Below are 26392 nucleotides of genomic sequence, written 5' to 3' on the forward strand. Positions count from 1 at the left end.
TCTTGCCCCAAACTGCAAATTTGTACAGTCATAATTATGAAAAATGCACTCTTGGGGGATTATTGTTGAAGGTTGTCAGAAAAGGTGAAAGGTAGTTTTTCACCTTGCATTTTACTTAAAAGCTATGAAATTGGAGAGTGGTATAAGACCATAACTTCTTTTTTTGGTGGAACTGAACAAGAGTGCATTTGAGATTCTTCCTTAAGTGTTAATGCGCTAAGTAAATGAAAAGCAACATTAGAGCCTAAAAAAGAAGTTATTGTCTAAGTGCAAAATAATATAGTTCTCTTATCTATTGATGCAGCCTTTGAGCCTTTTGCTTAGTCTCTAAGTATTGATTAATAACTAGTAGCATTGTATTTATGAGTGTATGGAGATGTATTAAATTGGATGTGAATAAACTATTCACTGCTTACACCCACCAAGCTATTATGTTTTTAAATGTTGCTTTCTGCTTCTCGCTTCATTGCCAGATATTATTCTTCATGAATAATTCTCTAAGGAAGTAAATGATCCTTACACAAAGCTGCTTTTTGGCATCTCTATTCAGCTTAGAATGAGATAAGTATGCCTAAGGCTGTTTATTCATGTATCTCATGAACTGGACTTCACTCACTGAAAACTAGGGCTGCAATACATTTGTTAGATTTTAAAGTCTCACCTATACTTCTGTTGGATTTTTTTAACATCTCTGATCCTGATTTCCTTCAGTCACTGAAGGAAACCTTATCTTCCAATTAGCCATTTTTAAAAGTTATTTACATCTCAAAGATTGCTATATGTGAACTGACAACTACAGCTAAAGAAGTGGTAATGGTCTGCTTTGTTTATAAGGAAAATACCTTTGAAGTACTGCATCCTCTGAACAAATGAGCCTCTAATTGGCCAGAATCCTATGTTGCTTAGCTTGGGCTACCTTTTCCTCATGAGAAGTTTACTAGAAGGAACAAATTGCTACATGGTGAAATGGGCCTTTAGGGAGTAAAATTATCTTGCAAGGAGTAATTTTAGAATGTGGTATGAACCAAACAAAAATTCCAGAGAATGAAATTTTGAATGAAAAATATCATTCTAAAACGGAAGAAACCAAGCAGTGAGCTTGAATTCACAAATAATTCTAAAGACATGATAGAATTCCAGATAAAATGAATGCATGTCTATGTAAGCTGATAGGGGCATTACAATTCTAGAAGTCTTATATTACAAGTGTGACCAGGCAAAAGCTTAAGTGTTCCTACATAATGAAAAATTCCAGTTGGCCAGAGAACATTAACAGAAGGGAGATACCTGTTATGGGGATGATCCGTGTTCTCCAATTCTGTCCCATTCTGTGTTCAGTGTCTATATCTGAAATCTAAACCAAAAATTATGTTATTTATGGACTGACCTTGTTTACTAAGAAATGCTAAATTGCAAGCTGAATGCATATCCTTTGGTGAATTTAGACATTATTCAGCTTTTATGTTCTAAACACAGAAATGATAAATATTAAGTTTCTGAAGTATTGAGATTTTTAAAATAGTTGCCAAAGTTCAGACATTTTTTAGAAATAATATCCACATTAGTAGAACCGAAATTAAATGTAGCATTTTACTAAATGCTAACTCAAGTAAATTCTAACTTGGTTTAAATTTGATGGTAAATTAGCATTCCAAAAGCTGTTCAATATTCCATCAAATTTACCCTCAAGCCATCTCCTGGTTTTGCCCTAAATAAAATTGGGAATGACAACACATGTCTATCCAAAAGTTCAGAATATTTGACAGTACTTAACAAATGAAACTTGAGATTCAATATCTGATATTTTTCACTTGTTTCTAATGGGTGTTTGTGCACTTAAACTAATGATGTGTTTCTTATTCTGGCTGGGTTGGGTTTGGTCAACTTGGATTCTTGGAGAAGTGGATATGATTATGTTGTAAATTATATACTATCTTTATAGTTCTCTTGAGAAAGGCATGTGGTAAGGATATTATTTGCTCTGAAGATACAGACTATTTCAAGAAAGAAAGAGTATATAAATATATGTCTTTATTAATGTCGGTGTCATTACTGACATGTTTTGGAATGATAATCCCTGTATTATTAAACTTTTCTTTTAGACATTTAGGTTGGGAGTTATAGCTGCTTGATATTTTTAAAGAAAGCAACTAGTTGAGAAAGCTAATATAAGACAAATTAGAAGATGGACAAGAATGTAAAATCCATGAATACTATGTCTTTTGCTTTTTAAGGATAGCTTGGTACTTCTGTATTTCTTCTTACTGAACTTCTTTAAGATGTTTCATGTTTTCCATTCCCTTAAAATATAAAACTAAAAATAGGTTCTTAGTATGTAAACAAATGCCTCCAGTTTTAGAAGGATCTAGACCTGTGTAAAGTAAATTTAAACTACAACACAAGAAGCAGGTAGTTCTCTTGACAAGTGAAGTGACAGGTAACATTTTTCATCTAAATCAGGGGTGTCAAACCGCTGGCTCACAGGCTGGAAATGGCGCCCACCTTATTGCCGGCAATGGAAAAAAAGTTGTGATACATCACAACATGTCACATGACATTGCGAGTTTGACACTCCTGATCTAAATGATTTTCTGTATTTCGCAACATTCAGCAGACTATATGCAAACATTTATTCATTTATCATATGGCACAGAGTACACGGAAAACACTAATAAAAATCTATAAAAGGAGCACATAATACTATGATACATGTATGATGGAAATATGTAGTCAATTTTGTAAGGTATGAGGAATTCAAGAAGTTATATATAAATTATAGATTACATTTTGAAGTACATTGGTGCATGAGAATGGAATAAGTGTTCTGTATATTAATATCTAGGGGGCGTGATGGGTCAGCAGTTAAAGACATTGAGCTTGTCTACTGGAACTGACAGCCTGGGTTTGAGACCCAAGTGCTGTGCAATGGAGTGAGCTCCCATTACTTGCCCCAGCCAGCTACAGCCCACCTAGCAGCTAGAAAGCATGCAAATGCAAGTAGATAAATAGGTACCACATTGGTGGGAAGGTAATAGCTTTCCATGAGCCTTGGTGTACAGTCATGCTGGCCAGATGACCACCATTTCGTCTTCTCCCTCAGCTGAAATGAGCATTGCCCACTACAGTGAAGAGAGTGAAGTGGACATGGGAAACTTTTATCTTTTAATATCTAGGCTAGATATCAATAGGGAAAACATGATACATTCTCTATCGTATTTAAAGGGAAACATTTTTAATGCCTGCCTAAATAATTAAAAAAGATGGCTGTTTGTTTACCAGGGCTTATATTCATTCTCATCCAGCCTTCTTCAACCTTTCTGCCCTGGAGTAACCCTTGAAATAAATTTCCAGTTTTGGGGAACTCCTGCATTTAAAAAAGAGCAAAAAAAGTCCCATACTTTCATAATATGAATCCTTTCTAATATTCACAGCCCCCATTTTACAACATTTGCAGTAACAGCAAAATAGAAGGCCAGCAGTTGAGCTGTGGCAGTGTAAAAGTTTTGCTACTGCAAGTGTTAGATTATACACAAAGTTCAAAAAAGCTTTTTGTTTCCCAATCGACCTCTTTTGGTTTTGGTTCAAATATCACCTCACACTTTTATTAGACAGCTTTACAGAAGCTCCCATCACAATCACAAATATAATAAGAATAATAATGGGCTAGTTTAAAGAACTATTCTAGGAATTTAAAGTACATAAAGTGTATTTGTACTCTAAAGCATAATGCAAGCATTAGCTTTACTGAAATGATGAATAGACAAATTGTCTTTAGAAAGTCTTAATTTCTTTTTCCTTTGGAGGAGAAAAGTGAACCTGTGCCAAGATCCTGTTGCCTCCTTAGCAGAGTGAACAAGCTTAACTGTATATCTTAGGCACTGCTGTTTATTCATCTGAATAGTGAATCATAATTAAAAGAGAGTCTCTCCCAAAGCACTCCAATTTCATAATTCACACCTGGTAGCATTGTCCTTTTGCCTAGAATGAAACAGACTGGAAGCTGCATCAGTGCTCCTGTCTGTGTGCTATGGAATAAGATTAATTGTACCAACATCACATGGGATTAATGTGTGCATGCCATTGCTGTGGGAAGAGTTTTAACATTAACTCTAGTCATGAATCTGGGATTTAATTGTGTTAATAGCTGACAAGGAATAAAGCAGGACTGCCATGATTCCTGTCTATCAAGAGCATTGAATCTGCTTAAAATATCAGAAACTTGCAGTGAGCACCATGGCGATCTGACATCTGATGGTAGAGGGGCTGTATTTATGAAGTGAACCAGGGTCAGATGCTGGATCTATACCAGCAAAATCTCTCCAGCGGTAGGAAAGATCATTGAGATAATCCATGTAACTCCAGACAGGTACTCTTCATTAGTAGACCATGAATATGAGTAGACAGCAGCTATCATTTGCAGTTGGCTTTTGAGTTGCGTGGAAATCCTGAATACCATCAAGCTCACACCCAAAGCACAACACTTAAAGGACATACCAAGTTTTAAGGAATGAGTCTCATTTCTTAAAACATTTTGGATTATTTTTTAACTGTACTGGAAAGATAAAGGACCTTTGAATCAGCAAAGTTGTATTGTATTCACTGGGTGAGTTACCTGTTGGAAAAAGATGGTTTAACTATAATTTTAAAGCTTTAGAAAAATACTTTTTATTTTTATTTATTTTGGAAAGTTAAGAGATTTAAGGGCGAGATAGATTTGGAATATAGTTTTGAATTAGAGGAAATATTCCACTGGAAATGCTGATTGTTTAGCTTTTTGGGGGTTTTTTAAGAGGAAACATGACAATGGGACTTTGAAAATTGGACACTTCAAAGAACTAGAGGACAATTCAATCATTTGGTTAATTTAAAAAAAGAATGGAGCAACATTCCTTAATAGAGGTTTTTGAATATTGTCTTAAAAATTAGTTGATGTAATAGCCAAAGTTTGTGTCAATGAAGTTACAGAAGATCAAGTTATAATGGATAATTTTGAAATTAATTGAAGGTGGACTTAAATGTGTCAATCAATTAGAAATGTATGGAGGAAGATGTATTAGATACACATATGAAGCTGATAAATGTTTCACTCCCTAAAGGAGAAGCACAATTATTAAACCAGAAAATTTACTTGGATAATGTTTTCTTACTGGATCTATAAAGGAGCGCTGTTAAGGTTTTGAAAAACTTTATAAGATACCACCACCACCCCCAAAAAATTACAAACTTTATTTATTAGATGTACAAATGAAGTCTGTTAAAGTTGAACCAAACCCAACTTACTATATATACTACTATACTATATATATTATATTTGAATGGGTTAAAAACTACAAAAAAATAGGGAAGGAATACAAGGTTGGCTTATTCAAACAAGATTAAACTAGAAAATTACCGGTAGTTATATCTGGTTTTCCTTATTGGACTGATAAAGAACAAACAATGAGGCTTTTAAATTTCGTATTTTAGTTAAGAGATTAATTTTGGATGAAGAGAGTTCATGTTATACTTAGTGATAAGATACTAACATTGTTTTTATTTGCTGGGATGATGGGGGAAGTTACTTTTTTCCTTCATCTCTTTTTCTTTTATATGTTTCGCCTTTTTGTATTATTTTTTCTATTTTTTGTAGTTTGCATTAATTTTTATTCTATTTGTAATTCCTAACAAAATTATTTGGGGGGGAAATAGAAACTAAGTGCTTAAATATAGTAGAAATGGTTAAAGTTTTTGGAGCAGGGCAAAGTTTTCTAAATATGTAATGTCTTTCTGCAAAGTAAAAAACATTCTGAACTTAAGTACTGAACATATTGCAGGGCATTAAGCAGGTATATTAGATTATGCAAGGGATTAGCAAATGATCTGAGCGAGATTAGTATCTTGGAAGTTCAGGTGTCTTTACTGGTTCATGAATTCTTTTTTTTTTATTTAAAAAGTTTTACAGTACATTTTAACTTTATCAATCCCCCCTCCCCCACCCCTATCTAACCCTCCCTATCCCTCTCCCCCATTCCCCCCTCCCCCCCCCCGACTTCCCAGAGCTAAATACAGGGTATAGAAGCGAAAAACAAACATAATCATCCATATGCTATCTACAATAAACTATTAATTCTATCACCCTCTAGCTCATGTAAAATGATTACAAACAATATTAATATTACAGATTAAAAAAAAGAAGAAAACAGAAAAGGAGCTTTACTCAAATGCTAAATGAAATTTCTTAGTCCCAATCCTTATTCATATTAATTTAGTATTTACCTCTAATTTCTAAACAAATTCTCAATTACGCGCCAAGAGCGCCTATCTCTATTAACCTTATTAATCTCCAGCCAAACTGAACTATGATCAAAAATAGTTCTTGCATATATCACACCAAATGTCTCACAATTCCAGATCATCCTTGAGTTCAAATAAAAAAGAAATTTAGGCAATCTAGCATGACTCATGACACGCTTAAAAAAAAGAAAAGAAAAAACCCCGCTTTTTCCATCTATACGTCTAAAACACCATTCCAATCTCCAATGGAAAAAAAAAAATTTAAAAAATTTTATAATCCAATTAAGTACCCTTTATGTGTAGTAAGTTAAGAAAAATCAACTTGTTGTTAATTAGGAGCTTGCGTACCCAATCTTAAATTCAATAAATACTTTTGATCCATAACCCTAATATACATTTCTTGCAACCAAATAACATCAGTCTTAAATTGTTTTGAGTATTGAAAAACTTTCTTTCTCCTCTATGATGAATTTAATCCACTGACATTCTAAATTAGAAATTTAGTCACCAATCTTGACGCCCCAAAGCTTTTGGAGCACGTCTGACATGGCCCCTATAACTTCTTTGGACCGCGCCCCTCCCACAGCTTCACTGTAAGTACACTTTGGAGATTCCATGACTTTCTGCTGGTCTTGCTCTTGCTCTCGTCTCACTCGTCTTAGGGCGGCGCGCGACATCCTCTGCTCTCCAGCAGCAGCCGATGAAACTGTAACTTGATCCCCTCCAACACCATTCTCCTCTGTCTGTCTATCTGCAACATCTTGAAGCTTTTCCTCGCCAAATCCCTTTGCAGCTTCCAGAAGTGATAGGGGGGTTGCTTTTAACACGTTGCTGTAAAAATCACGTGCCTGGGCCACAGTAACCAGACGATGTCTTTTACCTTCGTGCATCACCACCAGTCCAACTGGAATCTCCCATCTAAACTTGATATCACATTTCTTAAGTTCCTGTGTAAGAAATGCAAAATCTTTCCTTCTCCTTAAAATATTTGGAGGAATCTCTTTTAAAACCAGGACTTCTTGCTCAGCAACTACCAATTTAGTATCATAAGCAGCTTGAATGACTTCATCTCTAATTTCTCTCTTTGTAAAATAGACCACCACATCTCTGGGTAACTTCCTCTGTCTTGCAATCCATGAATTTACACGAAAAATTTTATCCATGCTTCCCTCAATTTCAGATGCTGGCTGGCCCAATACCACTTCCAAAGCCTCAGAGATCAGCTGCTTTAAATCTTCTTTAGGATTCTCTTTTAAGCCCCTAATTCTAATAGCATACTGCATCTGATGGTACTGAACAAGGCTCAATTCTCCGTCCATTTTGTCCCTTATATTTTCAATCTCTAATACCTTTACTTCTAATATAGAGTTCTTTTGACTGAGATCCTCCACTTTTTCCTCCAACTGTTGCACACATTCAGCTACACTTTCAATTATAGACAACATGTCTTCCCTCATTGCTCTAAACTTCTGTTCCATCTTCTTCTCCAATTTCTCCTCCAGCTTTTTCAACTTTTCATCCATCATATCAGACATTAATTGTGAATGCTTTTCAAAGGCATCTTGTAAATCCTTAAGCGTCAATGCCGGAGGAGATGCAGGAGGAAGCAAAGCTTGCAACGAGGTCTGCTGCACCGGGGAAGACCCCGCACTCCGAAGAGCTTTAGAAGTTTTGGCCGCCATCTTTCCCCACTTTCACTTGTTGCGCACTTTCACTTTGAAGCTATAAAATCCGTTGAGCTAGAGAGTAAAAATAAAAGTCCACATCACCATGACCTCCTGTACCGCTCTGCCTGCATCTTGATACTCCAGGGTATTTCCTTCTGGCAGGGGTGGTTGCTAACGCCTGGCTCTGCTCCAAAAATCACGGAGAAGAGACGCTGCGCAGCTCGGAGCAACCCAGGCTTCGGGGGGGCTCAATCCTTCAGCCGCCCAAACTTTCAGCTCAGGCGGCCCCGGAGAGCTCAACCCCTACCTGGGGCCTCACCCCCTCCTCTTCTCCCGAGGAGGGGGCTTCAAATCCATCTAAACAGCTGATCGGCGCTGTTTTAGATGGATAAACACAGCTGCGGAGCGGACAGCCCGGAGACGGCTGTCTTCTCTCAGCTGAGAGAAGGGGGCGGCAGAGGCTGGATCTCCCGAAAGAAGTCTTCGCCGAGAAAATGGGCGCTGAGATTTTCTCGGCGAAGACTTCTTTCGGGGGATGCAGCCTCTGCCGCCCCTTTCTCTCAGCTGCCCAGCTGAGAGAAGGGGGTGACAGAGGCTGCATCCCCCAAAAGAAGTCTTCGCCGAGAAAATGGGTGGCAAGCTTCCACCGCCCCATTCTCTCAGCGGAGGCTTGCAGAGGTGGCGGCGGAGCTGCGCGCGCAGCTCTCCAAACCGCCGCAGCCCGTTTGGAGAGCTGCTGCCTTCGTCCATGTTTGATGAAAGCAGCAGCTCTCCAAACTGGGGGGTGGAAGTTCTTTTTTTTTTTGTTCACTGGAGTATAAGCTGAAGTGGATTTTTTCAGCCCAAAACGTGGGCTGAAAAATTCGGCTTATACTCAAGTATATACGGTACTTATGTTTAGATACGTGCTGTAAAGGAGTCAAATTGTATAATTTTTAATGAGCAAAGGAAGATGTAGTGAGATACATGGGTCCTTTGCAATAATGGATTGCATTTAGGCAATTAGAGCTGGAACAATTCTGAAGAAGTATTTCTGCATTACTAAAGAACATTGATTCCACAACAGTACTACATTACTGAAGCCATGCCAGGATACTTGCTTGGCTGTCTGTGCCAGAGATCATGCCTGATGTGCCAAGAGATTTTGTTACAGCTTCTGCTCTTAACCCAACCCATGTACAGTTTGCATTATGACCCAGTTAAAACTGATTTATTATGAATGGGTCACAAACCCATTTGAAAAAGGAAGTTTCAGTATGTAGTCCTCCAATTCTTCCAGTCTATGTGAACAGTATAATGTGTTCATATAACTGAAATTTAAAAGCATTTGATTCTAAACCAGAGAGAACATTCCAATTCTGTTATTCTGTGTTCTAGAGGATTGACCTTGCTCTGGTCCCAATGTGTGCTTTTTAAGAGTCAATGTTCTAAAACACTATTTGCTTCCTTGGCCAATTTAAGATTTATGGACTTCAAGTCCCAGAATTCCCCATGCATGCACCTTAAAGTCCATGCATCTTACAAGTTGCCAAGGTTGAGAAACATTGCTCTGAAGTAGGGAAAACTTCGGTCCTATTTAAAATTGGTTTAAAATGTGACATTTGGGAAATGTATCTAAAATCATGCCCACCATTTGATGTAGTACAGTTCTGGATGTAATTTTTAAGATTCCATTAACCTTTCAGTAAACTAACTTTGCCAAGGGACGCGGTGGCTCAGTGGGTTAGGATGCTGAGCTTGTCGATCGGAAGGTCGGCAGTTTGGCGGGTCGAATCCCGAGTGCCGCGTAACAGAGTTGAGCGCCTGTTACTCGTCCCAGCTTCTGCCAACCTAGCAGTTCGAAAGCACGTCAAAATGCGAGTAGAAAAATAGGGACCACTCCGGTGGGAAGGTAACAGCGTTCCGTGCGCCTTTGGCGTCTAGTCATGCCGGCCACATGACCACGGAGACGTCCTCGGACAAGCGCTGGCTCTTCGGCTTTGAAACGGAGATGAGCACCGGCCCCTAGAGTCGGAAACGACTAGCACACATGTGCGGGGGAACCTTTACCTTTACCTAAACTAACTTTACCTCCTTTGTTCTAGTAGAAGTGCGGTAAATTTACAGAACTACAGATTATATTTGAAAAGTGTCCCAAAGATGTTTTTTTTTTCATGAGGCAACTGAATTTTGTTTTTCTTTGAAGACATTTTGCTTCTCTTCCAAGAAGCTTCTTCAGCTGGGGAATGGGAGGATTTATACTCCTTGCAGACAACTGTTCATTTGCATTCTTTTAGTGAGTCATTAATGCTACCTGGAGGCTTATCTGTGTTCTCAGGGTAACCTTGAGTGGTGCAAATGTGTGTGGATCCTTCTAGGAACTGTTGACTGTATTGTAGACTGGAGACAGATGATGTTGTATCCCTCCCCCTCTGTTGAGAGAGGGCAATTCAATTTTGACATAAATGGCCACTTTGACCCCTCTTTCAAACCAGCGGTCCTCTCTGTCCAAATAGCAAATAGCGTTGTCTTCAAAAGAGTGGCCTTTGTCTTTTAAATGCAGATGGACTGCTGATTCTTGGGTTTGTTCTCCTACGTTGTGCCATACGTTTATGAAGTTGTTTTGTTTCCCCAATGTACAGATCTTCACATGGCTCACTGCATTGTACTGTATATACCACATTGTTCAGTTTGTGTCTGGGTGTTATATCCCTGGGGGTGGACAAGCTTCTGCCTTAGTGTATTCTTGGGTTTGAAGTGTGCACATGTTTTGTTGGCTGAAGATCCTCCTGAGCTTTTCCAATATTCCTGCAACGTATGAAATGACTGTGTTGCTTCATTTATTGTTTTCTTCTTGGTCTATTATGGAGGAGTTCCTGCTAGGTCTTTTTTGAGATTTGATGAAGGTCCACTTGGGATAGCCGCACATTCTGAGGGCTTCCTTGATGTGTTTTATTTCTTTTTCTTTTCTTGTCCAACCCAAGGATAAAACACCCAGCATCCTGGGTGAAGTCAGCATGCATGACAAGACAGCCAGCAGGGACACTGGACTCTGCTTGCGTGTGCACGTAGGGGGCGGGGCAGGGCTGCCCTGTGGATTTAACGCTGAGCGTGTTCTGGCTTTGATGGATGCAATCAGGTTGTAGATCAGCACCTGGTCGGCCTGGGCCAGGCTGGGCCAAGGTGCAGCGGGCCAGTCCTTCACTCTTTTCAGAGCAGGTCCCCGGGCTGGATGGAACCACATGTCGGGCCGCTTCCGGCCCGCGGGCCTTCTGTTTGACATGTCTGGTTTAGAGAGATTAGGGCAAGTCAGTGCTTCTGATTGAAAAGGATGGTTTAGAAGTCAATGAGGCATGAATATACCATCTGTCTCCTGAAGTATGTTTCCTGAAATATTTTCAGAAAAGTAAACATCCTTAAAAGATGGTAGGCTTCTAACCAGGCACTTATGCTGAAATCTCTGGCCAAAGAAATCTTCCTGGCTTTTGCTCTAGTTGTTCATTTTCAAAGTAATCCATATACTGTAGACCTCTAGGCCACTCTGATTTCTTTAACTCATTAAAATTGTTTAGTTCACATAAGAGATAAAGGTTCAGTGTATTTGCATGAAGCAAGGTTTTCTGATCATGAGGCTTTAAATCCTAAGTTTTTCATACTCTGTGAGATGCGTGTTGACTTTGCACTGCAGGACTTGCACTTCAAGAGTCAGGCAGACTAATGACTAGATTTATATACTCAGTATTCAGACTCACAAGGCAACCAAGAAGCACTGCATCATTAAAGGCATCACATTAAATTGGACCAGCTAAGTACTCCTTAAAATAATATTGGTGCAGATAAGATTTTGTGAGACTTTTAAAATAAATGTACTTAAATATGCTTCTTGTGTTTAGTAAGCATGGACACCAACAATATTTTTCTTATAAAAAGGTAATGGGGGAGGTGCTTTTCACCATAGGTTATTACAGGCAATGCTACTCTGCCTTTCAGATATGTTCAGTGTGGCATGTTTAAAATAATTCTATAGCACTGTAAACAGCAACAAAATTATTTAAAGCTGTAGTCTTAACACTGAATGGGAAACAAGTGAATTATTTTTGCATGACAGTAGATTACAAATACCGGTACTGTATTTAAAGAGCTAGTCATTATAAGATGCTTTGGTAATCACACTGAACTGTGTTAAATCCAAATATCTACTAATTGCAACTGTTATTTTTAATTAAAAAGTGAAAATGTGTATTTTTCTAAACAAATGCTTTAGAAATATAGGCTTGTCTTTGATATACTTTAATAAGAATGCAACAGCAACCTATCTTTTTCAAGCAGGTATCAACATAGCATTGGCTATCTGCATAAAGGCAGTCCATTTTATTAAGAGATACTTGTATCCACCTTCCCTCCAGGGAAGAGTAAACTCTGTTTTTCACCCTTCCTCCATTGTCTATGGAGATTCAAATAAGGGAGAATATTGTAGCTCAGGGTTGAAATGAGGGTCCTTGGTACTTTTTGAGCTTGTCTTCTTGCAGATGTTTCATTACCCAAATGTCTGCAAGAAAACAACCAAGCTTGGAGAGCACCAAGGACCCCCTCAGCCTCTCATCATCTTGGTCGTGGTTATCCCAAAGGTGCTTTTCAAAAGGTGACTGGATTTTTTCAAAGGAAAAAAAAAGCAGGAAAGTCCAGTTGCCTTTTGAAAAGCACCGCTGGGGACTTCCTCGGTTGATTCTAGCTTTTCGTTCTGTGGATATTGATAAGCTATAAAGCTGAATAATAAAGATACCTTATATTACAAACGAGCCAACCATATTAGTAGTTCAAGGTGACCTGCGCACTCGGTTGGATAGAGTAGAGGTAATCCTGTTGTGCGACCATCTCCAGGAACTACTAGTCCAGGGGTAGGCAACCTCGGCTCTTTTATGACTCATGGACTTCAACTCCCAGAATTCCTGAGTCAGCATAGCTGACTCAGGAATTCTGGGAGTTGAAGTCCATGAGTCATAAAAGAGCCGAGGTTGCCTACCCCTGGACTAGTCCAATGAGGCCAGAGAAATTGACCCGTTTAGCGCCCCAGCAAGGAAAGTTAGAAGCAACAACGGGGAGAGTTGAGTATGTTGACCGTGCTGGAACTGAAATCGCCTCGAATCCCGGCTCCAAAGGAGACCAAGCTCTTTCCACCAGCAAATTAATTCGACTTCGAAAGAGATTTTCAGCAGGCCGCAAAGGCAGCCATTGCAACGTTACGCCCTCTTCTCTCTGCAGCGGAGAGAGAACCTGGCTTCCTGTCTTGCCGAGGAAAGTTTTCGATATGGAGCGATTCGCTCTTCAGCGGGTGTGTGTGTGTGTGTGTGTGTGTGTGTGTGTGTGCGCTCCTGCCCCGCCAAGGTGTTGCAGAGGAGGTGGGATAGAGCGCAAAGCGCCGGCTGAGTGTGGGAATTCCTCGGGTGGCGGCGGCCCCAGAGCTTGCGGAGGAGGAAAAAAAAAAGTATTGTGAGCATGCGGCTCGGGATGCCAGCGCCTTCCTCTCCCTCCCATGAGCGAGGCAGCGCTTGTGACTCAACTGGGTTCCAGCTGGGAGGGCGAAAGTTTGCTCCGAGCCTCCGGCGGTGCCTGCTCTGCCTCCTTTCTCCACCCCTTCGCCGGCCGGGTTGATTCTCTCCCAAGCGGCTCAGCCGGATTCGGTTCTGGGCTTTAACCTCGTACGGGGGGCAAAAAAAAAGCAGGCAAGCAGACCGCGCGGCTGAAACCTGTGAGTAGACTTTCAAAAGGTTGCCGCGTAAGTAGATGCTGCCTTTTCTTGGCCAGGACGGTTGTCCCTTGGACGCCCTTAAAAGTAGGAATACAAGACTGGGAGGGGAGGGGGGGTGTGGTAACCGCGGAGGTGCCGCTCGATCGAGGACTTTGGGGTTCGAGCGATTAATCGGGTGTGACTGAGGTCGGGGCCGTTTAAGTGAAACTGAAATAACAACTCCATGAACTTGAGATGGACGCCACGTGAATCACAAGTGGTGATTTTGGAAGGCTTTTATTACTAAATTGGGACGTCGTTTTCAACTGTAAATGCGTTTCCGCCCCGAGGGAAGATGATGGTTTCCCAGATAGCCATGTTCAGGGGTAGGCAACCTCGGCTCTTTTATGACTCATGGACTTCATCTCCCAGAATTCCTCAGTCAGCATAGCTGACTGAGGAATTCTGGGAGTTGAAGTCCATGAGTCATAAAAGAGCCGAGGTTGCCTACCCCTGGCCATGTTCATCGGGTTACTATATCGGGACGGCCCCCAGATGGCAGTACAGAGTAAATATTTATTGCACTTAGAAGAGTAGCAAAGATTCTAGGGTTCAAGATTTGATCTTTTGTAAGGAGTGTGTTGTTGATCCATTGGTGATGATGCTCTCGGTGTTTCGTTATCATTTGAGTGTACTGTTCTAGCATAAATGGAGTTAGAAACACTAGAAAATATTTAAACTGAAAAGTTATGGCCTTGGCAAAGCTGAAAATAAAACAGAATTGAGCCTGATAATTTCAGTCTTAGTCCTATTTATTCCAGACTGCTTGGGCAGCTTAGTTTCATCCAGTAGGGGCTAGTGACCTATGAATTGGAGGCGTTGTGACTGATTACATAATTGTTCGGTATGTTGTTATGACTGATTTTTCATTCTGTCATTCTTAAGATACTGAGGCAGTTTGGAGAAAACTTTGTCTTTACAAATTAATGATATCTTGCTAAACTTATGTTCTGCTTGTATGTTTTATTTATTGGTTAGATTTGTATCCTTTTCCTTCAGGAGCGTAAGGGAGGCTACATGGACCTCCCAGCACAGCAGCAATGCTGTGAGATAAATGGGACTAAGAGAGAGAGGGAGAGACTGGAGCCTCCCAGTTTCTCAAACCACACCTCCACCAACAGTGGTAGGACAAACTACTGTACAGCGGCACCTTGGTACTCAACTGCTTTGAAACTCATCACATTTGGTGCTCAATGCATTTTGACACAAAAGTTTTGTCCTGGTACTCATTGTTTCGTACTCGATGCACAATGTCATTGTCGGCTGCCTTGTGACTCACTACATTATTCCTTATGGGAAAAATTGGTTTGGTACTCAACGTTTTTGGTACTCATTGCACCTCCTAGAACCAATTATCAATGAATACTGAGGTGTCGTTGTATATTAAACAGGGAGCAAACCCCATACTCGTTAGCACTGATGATGTTACCTAGTTGGGTAATGAAAGACCTGCAATCAAACAACCAAGCTTGGAGAGCAACAGGACTCCATAGTTCAACATATTGTATATGTTGTAATATATTATTTTATTGGAGGGAATGAGTGACTGGTCCAAAATTAAGCATCTCAGTTTTGAGCAACTGTGGCTAAGATGGACTTGAACTTGGGTCTCTCCAGTGCAGCATGCTGATTCCGCGTCAATATATAAAACTACAGTATGGATGTAGATAAACTTAGAAAATAAAAGACACTCTTATGCATTTCATTTAGTTCTGAGTCTCCATTTATGGTTCAGATAATCTTGTTAATTTGACATTCAAGTAGTCTCTCATCCTGTTGCTGTTTCTAATTTACATCTTATCTAGGTTTGTGTTTTATATTAAATTCTTCTGTATCCCTGCATCACTCTTAAGTCATTGTACATTATTGGCTTAGCTAGTTTCATGAACACATGTTGTGATTTATTTAGTAAATCATGCATACTGCAGTGTGAGAACCCAGTCACAGTTATCTCCCACTCAATGTTAGTTACAGAATAAATACTTGTTAGCGTATGTTATATTTATAACATTCCTTCGCTTGTTAGACACAGTATAAGTATGAAGTATTAAACTGTATCTCTTGATAAGTAAGCATTGAACTGCACTCCTGTTATTTTGTACAGTCTCGTTAGTGCATATGGCAATTCATGACATAGAAGGACCATAACTGAAAACAACAGTCAAAAATATCAGTCTAAAAATGAGTGTCAGACAATGTCCCATTCTTAAAACATTTAATGAGAAATCTTGATTACAGAACTTCATTTTCCCAGCCCTAATTCTGGCAGATCTTACAATCCTGTTCTTTATAAGACAGTAATTATATTGCCATCTTATTAGCTCAAACCTTGAGAGATGACTCAAAAGCAAAGACAGAATAAGGTTGTATTATGATGGGTATGTTCAAACTCATAGGCTGTTTTAAGTGGCTTCTCAAAATTGCACAAACAAACGACTTTCTTATGCTTTGTTTTTGTCTGATTAGCTTTTGATTAAATGCAAGTGCACGGTTCATGAATAAGATAAAATACTAAAGGGACACACTCTTGTTACTTCATAGAACAAACAGGGTAATTAAGATTGTCACTTTTATATATTACCTGAATGCTCCCCACTGTATCACTTTTCAAACCATAAGTTATTATTGCTGAGGTTATAGATCACAGCTCAAGCATTTTGCATGTAGAGAAGCATTGTTCACTCTGGAATTTATTATAACCATAACCTTTTTCCTGCAGATGTTTTCAGTTAGGTTTGATGTTGCTGAAAATAGTCTGCTGTGTATTTTAAGTCAACTAACTTGCTTGCTAACTTTCAACAAAAATGGAATATGGATGATAGATTTGCCATCCCCAAGGGTTTCCTGAAAGATACAGGAAAGCAGGCAATGTGAATTGAAGCAAGCAGCTAATCTCCTGTCGGGTGGGCCAAATTCTTGGGCAGTCTGAGCTGTAAGAATCCAAGAGGCCGCTAGTGGTGTTTATTCTCTTCAGTTAGTATCATACGAAACTTTTTCTTTCTTAAAGCTTCTCTGAGGCCTTACAGTTGCTATTCCACCATCTGAGCTTCACCTCCTAATTACAGGTAGTCCTCAATTTACAACAGTTCATTTAGTGACTGTTCAAAATTACAGTGGCACTGAGAAAAGTGACTTATAACCAGTTTTCACACTTGAGACCATTGGAGCATCCCCATGGTTATGTGATCAAAATTTGGATGGTTGGCAACTGACTCATATTTATGACAGTTGCAGTATCTGGGGTCATTTGATTACTTTTTGTGTCCTTCTGACAAGTAAAGTCAATGGGGAAGCTAGACTCACTTAACAACCTTGTTACTGATTTAACAACTGCAGTGATTCACTTGACATGGCAAGTAAGGTCATAAAATGGGGCAAAATTCACTTAAATATCTTGCTTAGCAACAGAAATTTTGGGCTCAATTGAGCTCATAAGTCGAGGACTACTTGTATTGCTTGTATGAAATGTAGTTCTAGATTTGAATCACTTGTGAGATGGGCAGCTATATAAATATGACAAATGAAATGAAATTATGATTACGTGGCATCAGATTGTTGTCAGTTCTTAAGTGACCACATAGGTAGATTTTCTATCATCCAGCTTTCTACCGGTTATCCTCTTCTATTATCTTCCACTTTTTCCAACATTAGAGCCTTCTGCAGCGAGGTAGGTCTTTGCATAATGTGTCCAAAGTAGGATAATTTAAACCTTGTCATTTGTACCTTGAGTGAGAATTTTGGGTTGAATTGTTTGATGATCCATTTGTTTTGTTTTCTTGGCTATCTATAGCAGGGATGTCAAACAGCCGACCCTTGGGCCGGTTGCATCATATGGAGGTTGCGTCCACCCCACTCCAGCAATGCAAAAAAAACGCATGATACATCGTGACATGTCACATGACGCAGCAACTTTGACATCCTCACCCAGTGACGATGGAAAGTGACTATTCAGCCCTAGTCACCCTGAAAACTATACCACGTGATGCTTAATCAGCAACCTTTTTAGTTTTCATTCTCTTTCCTCAGTCTCCAGACATTTATAGGAAACTTACAAGCACTGCACGAGCACGAAAAGAATCTATTCCTTAGAAAGTAATGTTTAGAAGAAGCAGATCTTTAAAAGGGTGTGTAACTTCAGTAAACCTTTGACTGAAATGCCTCTTCAGAGTAGCATCCTGAATCAAACATGTCTCCACCAAAAAAAAAGTATCTGAATGACTGCCATATTCATCTGGATAATAGAGTTTTCTATACATGGGCAAGGGCCCTTTTCAATCTTCAACTTAGCAACCATTCAAAGCTACAGTGGACCTTCCCATAGATACTTATGAGTTCAAAGTTATGATAGCTAACCCCATGTAACCCCTATGGTTACATGATTGCATTTTGGGTGTATAATGGCTGTTTGCATGATCCTATAGTCATGTGATTGCAATTTACAGCATGTTTTGCCAGAAACTGGTGTTTACTTCCAATTTCTAGCAAAGAAATCGCTCATTGTTGACAATTCATTTTACCACTGCAAAAAATATATTTTAAAATCAGATGCAATCATGTCATGACCCACTTAATGACCAACATGACTTGTGACCATTATTCTGGGGTCAAGTATGGTTCCAAGTCAAGGACTTGTGTTGATACCTAATGTTCCTCAGATTAAGTTGTGTGTTTAAGGGAGAAAGAGATCAAGTGATATACATTTGTGTGCGTGCATATACTATGTGTGGTAGTATATGCATGCACACAAATGTATATACTTTTTAAATTTTTTAAAATCAGTTTACATTCATTGTAGTCAAGGAGCTGGTGTTCTTTGTTTTCCTGATCATAAATGTTTGAATTCTTCAATATTTGAAATAGTATGATGTGTATTGTATGTATATATAAGTGCATAAACTCCAAAGTCTTTATGGCTAAATTTCCATTATAAAACAGTATTTTTATTTTAGGTAAATCTAAATATAGTTGGTGGTGTTGAAACTCATTACATTGAAATAATTGAGCTTATTAAATTGTACTTCTCTCATTTGTCTCCCTAGTCCTAGGCAGGATCTAAAGCCAGTTCGCTTACTTCTAATTGGTCATCTCTTGGACTGATTCAGACCTTCAACAGTAGCAGTAGTTACCATAGAAACAGTTTGTGATGTCACTGTCTGAGAAGGGAAAGTCTGATCATGCAAATAGACTTTGCAGATCCTACAAACACACTTTTTTCATCCTTTTATTACTAGATAGTGCAGAATTGAAGGGAATGTTATTTAATATCTGTCTGTAAAATGCTGACTTGGCTGACACAGAGAGACAAAAAGTAGGGAAAAAATAAAATCAGGAGAAGGAAGTTTAAGGATAACTCTGTATGTACCTTAAATTGAACTGATTTTGACATTGTTTTGAATTTTTGAAGTATTTATGAAGCCATGGCTTCTGGGATTTGCACTGGGTGAAGAATTCTACACTTCATTCTTGGAGAGAGTTGCAGTTTTCTAATTTTTAAATACATACAATTTCTATGTTTGTGTGTGTGTGTGTACATGCATAGTGATAATAAAGTAAAAAATTGAAGATAAAGCTAAAAGTGCAAGAAAGGGCAAAAATAAAAGGGAAAAGATTACAAAGAAGTAACTTCTGATCTCCTTTATGTCAGTTATATGTACAATTATAAATTTACCTCTTACTTTAGAATTACAACGTAACTGTCTTCTTTCTATAATCTATATAATCATCAAAACCATAAATCATTTTTTTTAATTTATGCAAAAAGCCCGTAAGGGCCTTCCAGTCAGCAATAAACATAAATATAGCCATCTAGATATCAATTGAGTGGCTATATAAATTGGATTAATGAATGAATAAATAAATAAAATTGTCTTTGATCATAGAAATCAACTTAGCCATCTAAATAAATAAATAAAATTTGTCTTTGATCAAAGAATTTAGTTGTCATTGGCATGTTTCATCATTTTTTTACCAACGATTCCTCTATTGTGCATATTGCCAAATCTTTCCATCTTTGTGCAGCCTAAAACTAAGTTGTTTTTTAAAATGCTATTACTCATTTTATTGACACTGGGCTAATGTTTATTGTGACTGACATTAGTATCCGTCAGGCTATATTTCAATAACATTTGATACATTATTGTCTTTGGCCTCCATACAATACAGAAACATAGCAATTTCCATTCTCCACTTCTTCAAGGGCAGTAAGTACAATAAAAACATTTTTCAATTAATTTTCTTTCAGTAATCCTCATGCATTAGTATCTTGGAGCTTGTAATTATATTTGCTCATATGATAAGTTGAACGCTTTGCCAGAACCTATATAAAGTGGAAAGTTTATGTAATGTAACTTGACTTGCTACGTACCTTAAAGAATGAAATAAATACTAAAAACAGTTGCTTATGCAATTCTTCATTCTTGGTAAAACATAGAAGAGTAAAGCTGTATGAAAGTATACCAGCTGTGGCTTATTAATGCATTTATTTTCTACAGAGCTGGAAACTAATATTACAAATTTTATTAGAGTTGCACTTTAGGGTATTTCTAAGAGTCCTGCTGTGTATTTAAAGTTTTCCAATTTGTTGTCTCTAGATGTGTTGGATTTTAACTACCAGAACCCCTAGCCAACATGGCCAGTGCTACAACTAAGGATGTAGAACTTGGTCTTAAATAACAGAATGGGGAATGCTGATCTAACTCTTCCAATCCACATATAGTAGATTCTGCAGCCCATACTATTTCTTTAATGATACATATAGCTCATAGAATTAGGGTGACCTTTCAAAGGGTTCTCTAAATAGGTGGCTTTCCAGTGTCTGTGCAAATGGCTAGTGAAAACTAGATCCTTTAGCCAATAGATAAACAACTTGTGCTTATAATTATATGTGACAGGTTCTGAGCTAAACAATGAAAGTTGCCATTTTGATAACCTTTCCATCTCTTTCAATGAGATAGTATATATTTTGTATTGTAAGTATCAACTATCATGCACTCTCAGTGAAAGACTGTGAGGCAGTTGATTCCACCTATACCTAAAAGGTGCAGCTATTTTAGCAGTAGCAAACAAAACTTGGGTTTGGCAGGTATTTGGTTGTGAAACTACCTTGGTAACAGGCTAGCAGGTGATGTGCTTGTAGGCCATAGCAATTTTAGTTTGATGTGAACATTACTTTTTTCTGGTTATTCCTGTCTAACATGGGAAAACCCTGCACCCTGAATTGTATAACATGGCTGAATATATAAAGAAATGGAAAAACTGCATTGCTTCACATAGGGTAAAAAGGGAAAATTATGTTGCTCATTCCTTTGAAAAAACAAGAAAACAAGAAATGTGTTGTTAGCGCTCAATGTTTTTCTTCTGACCTCTTCCTTATCTTAATTGTTTGCCTGTGTGCTGTTTTGTGGGGAAAATGCAGATGCCACTGCTCTTGTCTATTCCTTGGGCCCCAGTATTTTCATTTGGGCATAGATCTTATGTCTTTCTGGAGTGAGATCATGTGGAAATGATGCCTCTATATAACTGGCTTATAGAATTTAAGGAATTATTGCTATATGTTACTCTATATAACAATGGTTTTCCACAATATTTGAGATTTAGAATACCACATTTGACAGTCAAACACTACCTGGTTCTATGCTTTCTCCAGTTGTTTCTGCAAATGTGTTGAACTGCAACTCCTGTAATCCCCTGCAATATATCCAATGGGGTGTGAAGTTGGGGAAGGAAGGAGTAAGATAGTAAAGTTGACTAAATGTCATTCGTAAGTATTATACATTGAAAAGAGCACTGTCCCCTTTCATATAGAAAATATTTCTTCTTGCACTTCTTTGTGAAACAGATTTATAGATCACAAACTCTATCAGCTATTGCCCTTAGCACATAACCCAACACAACATAAAATTGCCACTGCTGTATAACATCAGTATTTGCTATAAATAAGAGGAAGCATACATCCTCAAATAATTGTAAAGAATGTTGAAAAATAAGAAACACTCTCAAGTCACTAAAATGCAATACTTTTAATTAGTGATACCTATAAAGACACCAGACTGGTTGAAAGAAAGCAGTACTTAATAATTAATTTTTATTTATTTATTAGATTTGTGTGCCACCTATCTCATCTAGAGGCAACTCTGGACATCTTACAAGCATTAAGAATGGGTAAACATTAAAATGATAGAACAATAAATAATGATAATTTACAATAGAAAGATGTGGAGGGGAGCACAAAGTGCATGGGGATTGCTGGGGTCTTCTCTTAATCTGATAAATCAATAAATAATAGGTTTGGATGCTAACATCTTGGCATATATTATTCAAAAGATATATTAACTTCAAAGACACAGTTCATCCTCTCTGCATCTTCCACAAAAAAATGTAAAAGGTCATGTGCTCCAATTTAGTTTGGCTGCTGAATTTAGAAAATGGGTTTGGGGGAATATACATAGCTTCTCATGTTACATTCACCCCACTCTTGCCTATAGTTCTAGTATCTCCCTGTAATCTCTCATCCAAATACTAATCAGGTCTGATCTTGCTTAGCTTTCCAAGATTGGTTTCACTAGGTGCTGTCAAGAGGAAGAAGCAAAGCTTGACAAGCAAGCGGTTGGGGCAAGGTTAAATGCCCATTATTATTTATAGTAGTTTCAGTTTACTTGAGAGTTAAAAGGGCTGGCTGCAGGCTACATATTCAACATAACTATGTAGGTTGACCAGTAATGCTTATAATTACAGTCATGTATGTTACTGGTAGAACATAATTCAGTTTTGTAATGCATTGTTTACAGGTGGACATAGTCTCATTTTTGCCTGTATAAGAATTAAATGAATAAATAAATAAATGTGAGGAAATTCAGTCTGTTTACTTTTTGAGATGAAATAGAACATACCCCAGTCCAGGATTAAAATTGATTTTGTGATTTAGAAGGATCACTTGCAATCCTCTTGTTAGTTTACTACAGCTACAATATTCCATAACTTGTTCTGGCTAAACTCATTGCTTTAGTTGTAGGCTGTGAAAAATCTTCCCAAACAGGAATGGCAATTCCAGCAGGCAGCTGTCTAATGAGAATACAAGAAACCTGTTCCCTAAGCAACTAAGTATGTGGGATGCTGCTAAGCAACAGCCATCTGGAACCCAGTTTATATTTCTTGGAATGTACCAGCCATTTGGCTGGCCTGGATATTTGCATACAGTTGTAGATCTCGCTGTTATACGAGAAATCTATTGGACCATCTTTTCAACTCAGTTACAATTGTATGTTAATGTGTCTAAGTCAGTATTACTCAACCTTGGCAACTTTAAGATGTGTGGACTTCAACTCCCAAAATTCTGTAGTCAGCCATGAAGTCTACATGTCTTAAAGTTGCCAAGATTGAGAAACACTGGTCTAAGTAGTCACCCAAAACTCAGCTTGAAGGAATCTTTACTTTTCTCCTCTCCAATGCATCCATACTCTATTTAAAATCTTGATTGGCCTAAAGGTGATATTTTTTTTGTCTTTTGAGCTCAAGGTAACTTATGTTTCTATATAGCTACCCACAATTTTCAATAATTTTTCAGAAGGTGTTTATTTTCTCCCATCTTTTACAAGTTGTTATGTGTACCAATTGCCAAGGTATGTGTTCAGTTGTTCAATGTCCTATATTTGCTCCACATGCCACCTTCATTGACTTTTCTGAACAACCCTAGATTAGAATTGTATTTATTGACTTCAATCATTAGCCATTAATTTCACTACATGTATTCAGTAAATATATCGAAGTATGTTTAAGATAGAGTTGCCCAAATGCAACACTATGTAGTTCTTTAAAGCAGTTGTGTCTTTTCCTAGAATCTGCAATTGTAATATGACCTCATTAAAAAAGAACAAAGCTGCTTTAAAGAGTTATAAACAAGTGCTACAGCCTTGCCGCTGTATGGTCCAAATCACATTTGTTTTGAAATGTAAGTATGCTGCAGTATAATTTAATATGGCTTATATTTTCAAGCCCTTTTCTGGTGTGAACAAGAAAGACACAAGCCCAAGAAGAATTATTAACATTGCCATTAATGTTCATTCTGGTTATATCAAACTGCATTACCTTTTTCTCAAAGGATGACCCAAGAGGTCACAGGATTGTTCAGTTCAGCATAAAATGGTAATACAATCTTCAGAGGAAAAATTCTACAACTGAACTATGAATTATGCTGGAGGACAACTAATTAGAATGGGATGTTAAAAACTAATGTGGTATAATCATGCAATTAGGAGATAATTCCCTTGAAACAGTTGTTACCTTAAGGGGTCAGCAACCCACAGGTCATATACACCCTCTGTTTGGTAACCCTGGCATGCTCATAGTAGAATTGCCCTGCTGCAATGAGGCAGCAAAATGTCCATTTTTCAACTACATTTGTTCTCAAATGAGGCAAATAGATGTATTCAGAGAAGTTTAATAGACACTTGCCTCCTTCCAAGCACTCAGAAAGGGGACAGAGGGAGAGGTGTCTTTCCAGAGCCATCATCTGCAGAACCAAACATGCCTCCAAGATTCTTGGAAGCTTCCAATAAATTAAGTGCAACTCTGGCCAGAAAAAAGTTGTTCAGTCCATGTCATATTGTGGAGAACATATAGATGAGTGCTAGTCATTCAGAGTATAAGCAGCATTTAAAACTTCCATTCAGGCATGGTAGGCTGATTGCCATGGAAGAACAACTGTTGGCAGAAACAGACATTTCTTGCCAGCCACAACGAAAGTGCCATAGCATGTTATCCCACTGGGAATGGGTTAGGCAACAGGCCTTGCAAGCTTTGGGAATCAGCTAAACTCCTTATCCCCAAAGCAATGAAGAAACATCTATAATTCACTTGGTAACTGCATTTTCCTCAGTGATGGAAATGGTATCTCAAATATGAATGTTGTTACTTTTTTTAAAAAAAAATTATTTGTTTGGAAAGGGGGAGGCTTCTAGTTTCTGACAAGCTTAGAGCAAAACAGCAAGCATCTATTTTCCCCTCCCCCCCTTTTTTAAAAGAAAAAGAAAAATCACAGCTGTTCACTGGAGCCTCATTATTATGTTATTGTGTTAACTAATGGTTTCCTTGGCGATACCACGATACCTGTTTACATGGCTCAGGTTTTGTAGACTTTTCTTTCCTGCCTTGAGTGTCTGACTTCAGTAAATCCACAAATCAGGTGAGCTTCACTTCAGTTGTCCAGGCTTTGTGACAGTGTAGTTTGATTAAATCTTGTTTCTGTGTTTCACCAAGTATCAAAATAGATGTTCACCACCACCACCGGCTTTTTTGTTCAGTTTGCTTGTTTTAATTTCTGTTGTGGTTTTAATTTTAGAGGTTATTTTGATTTTAGTTAAATGAACAGCTTGCTCAACAATGTGTTTGGAATGCTAGAAAACTTTAGTAACTCTGGAACAGACATCTTAGTAGGTGTACTATGTTTTTTGTTTAAATCTCCAGTAGGGGAAAATAGATGATTTTGTTAGAAATAGTTATTGAACTCAGCATTCCAACCTACAGATAGACTGTCTAAGTGGGGGTCCTCTGAATGTGCTGTTACCATATTTCTTAGTGTTCCCAGCTGTTATGTCCAAACATATCTGGAGAGTGTGAAGTCAGAAAAAGCTATTCTAAAGGAATAGAGGGAGTTAACCTACTTAACATTTAAACATGTAGTAACAAGGTGTGTCAGCTTTAAAGCGGTGTGTAACAAGTTCTGTTCTGCACTGCTTCTCAGCTTGAATTTCAAAAAGTATTAGTACACACCTTTGTAACTAAGCTTGGAATGACTGCAGTTTCATCAAATTAGTTTGTGCAGGGCTGTGGAAAATGGTGAATATAACATGCATACCGCCTTCTCATCTCTCAAAGAAAACCTGGATTAAACAATTACATTCTAGCAAGCTTTAGGTTTCTTTTGCTGGGAATTCATAATTGGGAATTCAAAAAGTTAAATCCAAATTCATAATGGCCAAGTCAAATCCCATTATTCCAGAAAAGGGGGGAAGGGAGGTTCTGAGAAGCCTTTGAAATGAGAAAAAAACAGGCACAGAATTGTCTCCAGAATTTTGCACTAAGGAAATGGACTTTCCATTCAATTTCCATTCAGTGTTAAATTGGCTGAGGCAGTAGAAACATTTGTCTTGCTACCAACCTTTGACAGTTTAGTGTCAATTTTTCAAATACAGCTACAGTTATGTACTGCATGTTGTCCAGCTCTAAAACTGTTATTGTTATTAAGCATTCTTGATCCAAAAAGCACATACATAAATTAATTCTGACTTCTATAAAAACTCCCCTGTCTAAAGCCTGTAAGCAAATAACTTTCTTAAGAGCAAAGTAGTGCAAGGCTGTAAAGATGTGATTGGTTTGATGCTGCTTGATTTTGAAAGATACTTAAAGACATGGGAATTCTTGGGGAAAAAAATATTTTTACCTCCTTGACCAAATCTGCAACCTCCTATTAAGCTATGACCACTCAAGAAAACAGATTTCTTTCTTGTACTATTACCCAGTGTATATTACTGACCAAAATGTTTGGTAGTATAGTACATGTACAATTTCATGTATCTTGTGCTTATTATAGAGAGCCATGCAGGATAGTGATGATTTCATAAAATAAAACTGGGTGGGTGAGTGGGGGGACAAGAAGATGTTTACACAATCAGTCATTTGTGGATTGTTG

At 38.1% G+C, this 26392-nt stretch overlaps 1 protein-coding gene across 4 annotated transcripts in view; it reads left to right on the forward strand.

The window, feature by feature from the left end:
• Positions 1–26392, forward strand: part of DLGAP4 (DLG associated protein 4) — a gene marked incomplete at its 5' end in the record, with an annotated part of 144301 nt that overhangs the window by 83241 nt on the left and 34668 nt on the right. Inside the window, one exon of one of the 4 annotated variants that reach the window (XM_081325676.1) lies at positions 13641–13668. The exons of the other annotated variants lie outside the window; for them this stretch is intronic. Of the gene's footprint in view, positions 1–13640; positions 13669–26392 lie in introns of those variants that run through there. 4 annotated transcript variants of the gene reach the window in all.

Source organism: Vipera berus (assembly GCF_964194415.1).
Source record: "Vipera berus genome assembly, chromosome: 3".
Classification (NCBI taxonomy): Eukaryota; Metazoa; Chordata; class Lepidosauria; order Squamata; family Viperidae; genus Vipera; species Vipera berus.